The sequence below is a fragment of the Lupinus angustifolius genome, chromosome LG17, assembly GCF_001865875.1.
Source record: "Lupinus angustifolius cultivar Tanjil chromosome LG17, LupAngTanjil_v1.0, whole genome shotgun sequence".
Lineage (NCBI taxonomy): Eukaryota > Viridiplantae > Streptophyta > Magnoliopsida > Fabales > Fabaceae > Lupinus > Lupinus angustifolius.
In genome coordinates this window covers 17,279,019-17,283,636 of record NC_032025.1, presented here as the reverse complement: position 1 = coordinate 17,283,636, position 4,618 = coordinate 17,279,019, and the positions used below count along the sequence as shown (strand labels likewise).

General features: G+C 27.0%; 1 long non-coding RNA gene across 1 annotated transcript in view; it reads left to right on the top strand.

Moving 5' to 3' along the window:
• The window catches only part of LOC109331042, a 16,559-nt gene extending 12,935 nt beyond the window's left edge, over window positions 1-3,624 (top strand). Inside the window, exon 3 of the long non-coding RNA XR_002105729.1 lies at window positions 3,465-3,624. This is a non-coding gene — a long non-coding RNA (uncharacterized LOC109331042). The remainder of the gene's footprint in view (window positions 1-3,464) is intronic.

The following is a 4,618-nucleotide window of genomic DNA, read 5'->3' as shown; positions in this document are numbered from 1 at the left end:
CGGACTTACAGAATGACATCCAAAACAGTTACAACGGAAAACACATATTCAACAGAAAATTAGTTATGTTAATCGATTAAGCTAACACGTTAATCGATTAACTAGAGCATTAGCATTTATGCATATGTTTCACAAGGCAAACTTCTCATATGTTATGTGCAATATGTATACATGTTTTATCATTTATATTATGCCTAATATGCATAGATAACATGTATGATATATGCATGAACATACGATTAACTAGATGATGCATCTCTTGAATATGGTAGTTCAATTATGATGGCTTAAGAGACTAGCATCTAGGTTCACCTAACCTATACTCACTTACTACGGCACACATCCCAAACTACTTAGGTTATAGACTCAACTTATCTCCTAGTCTAGATATGACCAAATAAGCATAAGACTTGTTGATTGTTGAGCCATCTTCAAGCTTTGTTAGAACCTTGTCTTCATCAAAACATATACTAAGATATGCTAGTGCTATTCTTGACACTTTGCACTTTCACTTTCAAATTTTCATTTGTTGAGGTATGATTTGCAATTTTTATATAAGTGTACAAGACTAAGGAATACAAATCCACACATTCAACAACAAAAATCCACATTACAATTATAAAATTTCAAAATGTACTTGACTATTTATTTTGTATGTCCTTATTCAAAATTTACAATATACATTTCAATCATAGGTCTTCAAATATTAAGGCTATACCATATTTCAAGTAACATATTTCATTGAGACTATTCCATGTTTTGAATCAAATTAGGAAGTATCAAATTATACTCATTATAATATAACGTATGTTTGATTTATATTTTGTGTGAATTATTTTTTATTTATATGTTACTATCATTATGTTATTTAATTAAAAAAAATCTCATTAAATCATAATATAATCTGTTTTCCAAATAGCAAGAAATTGCAATATGACAAAATAAGATATAACAATAGTATTATAATTAATACTCAAGGATTTGAAACATAATTAGTATATTTGAAACTACAAATTAATACAGCTACACATAAATTAAATTATAAAATCAAGAATTTGTATATAAATCGAATACTATAAAACATAATGACTGACAATCTGAAATTAATATAATAATAGTCTTATTTTTATTAAAATTATTAGTGGAAAAAATATGTCCTTAATTTGATTTTATTTTGATTATGTTCTTGATTCTTTAGCCTCTATTTTATTAAGAACAATTATAATATATACAAATTTGTATGCATTAAAACACATATTTGATTTATATTTTGTTTGAATTATTTTTTAATATTTACTTTCAGGTAACGTTGACTGTATATATATTTGGTTGGGGTTTAGTGTTTATTTCTAATATTGCAATATTACTATTACAATATTAAAACAATAATAACAATTACTCTCATAAAATATTTTAATTAAAAGATAACAATGGTGGATATATTTAGAAGGACATATAATTATTTTTATTAGGAATATATAAAAATAAAAACTCAATTATAAAAATCTTCTTACTATTTTGATTAAAATTACCAAAAAAGATTGCGTCAAATCATAACATAATGTGTTTTTCAAATTATGAAAATCTTTTGTTGGGAATGAGCTTAAGGAATTAGGGTATGTTATAATTTTTTTAAGAGGAAATTGCACTAACATGTTTGTCACAATGACACACATAGTTACATAATATAATTCTCATTTTTTTATACATATAATACTATTATTTATTCAATTGAAAGTAGTCCTGACATAATTTCCCACAACATTTTCTACCAATATTAGTAATACGTTACTGTTAGTGGTGCCTACACATCTCCAAGTCTTAAATTGACTAACTACAGTCCCTAATCCTAGGAAATGCTCAAGAATCTTCTAGAATGTTCCTCTCCTAACAACTCGGAGTTCAAGGGCCCCAATGTTGTTGACTTTGTGGGAACTAGTGTAGTCATCATCAATATTGCATCTAATGTTGTTACATGGTCTTTTTATTTTATTGCATCTAATGTTGTTACATGGTCTTTTTATTTTATTTCATGGACTTTGTGGGAACTAGTGTAGTCATCATCAATATTGCATCTATATTTCTTGAGTGTTTCAAAGTAAAAACAACTTGTTTGTTCTTTCACTTGATTTGTCTTTGTTATAAAAGGTAAGGTAATTGGATAAATAGTTCATATGTAGTTGAATGAATAGTTACTCTAGAAATCCTTAGTAAATGTTGCAACTTGATATATATATATATATATATATAGAAGCTTAAGAAATTGGTTTTATGTACATAAATGAATTTATTTCTAGAAAGCCAATATTGGTTAGTATTTCTTCTCCCGAAGCTTTTTTAAGTGTTTTTCAGTACTTTGTTGTTATTGTTGGTATTTTTCAAAGCCAATCATGAACTTGGTTTTGATTTCCTCTTCTTTCTCTGAACCTAAACATGTTGATCTGAGCATTATGGAGATTCGAATTATTTTTTACATTGAACTTTAATGATATTTGTAAGGTCTTATGTTAATCTATTGTTGGCCTTCCTTATTGTGTACTATTTTTTACTTCGCTTGCATATTCAAATGAACAATTTTGGTGGAAAAAAGTGTTGAATCTGTATGGATTGTGATACTTTGATTAACATTAATTGTTTGATTCGTGTGTTTGTGCATCAGAGGGGCCTTTCTATTGAAGTTTGTATTCTGTCATAAAAGCTCTATATGAGTAGCCATCAATAGTGAAGTACATTGTTTGGACTGTTTGTATGGCATTGGATATTCTTAAGATGGACTTGGAGATTGGTGTAAAATGTTGAAGAGTGAAATTCTTCATCCTTTTAGCTAGATTCAATATGTTTATATAGCCTTTCACTGCCATTACTTAGAAGTGAAAATAATTAATCTTATTGTTTATCTATTTTATCTTTATCTGCGATTTAATGAATTATTCTTAATTTAATGAACTATTGTAGTATTCTGGAGTATATAAGTGCAATATTGAGATAGACAAAGATCAATGAAATCGATTTGTTCATTATTGTCTGAGACTTAATGTAAGTGTGCACATCACAGGGATCATACAATGGGAAGAGGAGATTTGAAAATATAGAGAAAGTTTTGTTTACTTCATGGATATGTGTTGCTTTCTTATCATTGTGCTAGTTGTCACTCCTGGTAATTGGACGCTATTAGTCCTCTTATTTTGTATATATTGTTGATGCCACACCTGTTAGTTTGGAGTGATAAGGAAAAAACGGCTAAGATATGGATGATTGTCCAAAACCTTAGGATTTGTGTGTATGTGAATAGATAGATACATTGAGAGGATTAGATTGGTTGAGTTAATTCCTATACACTAATGGTATTCCATATTCAGATTGTAATGAAGATAATGAATATTGTATAACAATTTTGTTACTAGCTAGAGTTTTTTCATTGAATTATTTAATTTATTCATCGATGTTTTTTTTGTTCCGTGTAGGTGAATATCATGCAACTGATTTCTTTTTGATGCAACAAACTCGGAAATGAACCATTTTGACTTTTTTGGAAAAACAATTTGTATCTATTTAGATGGACATGATCCAAATTTTGTAATTTATAGGATTATATGACTTTTCATGTACATGTTATATGTTATTTTTAGGTGAACATATTTAACTCGTGTATTTCATGGGATTGTATGTCTTTTTTAATTTGAAATATAATAATGTGTTTAGATATTTATTTTTTCATTATATATTCATATTACTATCAGTCACTAAAACAGACTGAAATGAGATTGTGTGTATATGTATAACTCTTTTAATATCACCAAGACTTATACCAATTGAATAAAATTGTAGGTATAAGAAAAACATATGCATCTATAGTGACGGAAACTACCATTACTAAAACCAATTGTGACAGAGAAATTTTATAGGTATAAACATTTATAGTGGTGGACAGAATCCGTAGGTATAAATTGAAGTTTTGTACCTACACTCTCGACAACTATCACTAAAACCTATAGTAACAGTGAAGAACTGTAGGTATATTGACTTAAATACGACGGACAAAAACGTCCGCATGTAAAAGTTTTTTGTGTTATACCTATGGTTTTTTAACTTTTACCAACGATTTTCGTCCGTAGGTATATGACAAATTTCTTGTAGTAAGAGTATATTTTTATTATACCGTTTAGGTTTTTATTCTATTGTATTTAAGATTTTGAATTTGATCGACTAGAAAATTCATTCAAGACCACAAGTGTGATAGAATCAAATCTTCTAAGATGGAAAATTATATAATTTAAGGTATGTTATTATATGCATTTATTTGAGGAAAGAGATTTTATGTGGTGTGCAAAATTGCTTAATTAATATTTTCACTACGTTATGAAACATTTATTTGCCATTTATGTTATTTTAAAATTTAGTTAATATAAAATCAATAAAAGATTTAACAAGTTAACTTCTTCCATACTCACAGTTATCATGCATCCATTACATTAAGAAACATAAATGTACAGCTGTTATAATTTATAATATTAAATTACAATCATAATAATATTTGATTTGTAACATTGTAATAATATATTTTTATAATATTTGATTTGTAACAGTGTAATAATATATTTCATAAAATATGAATGTA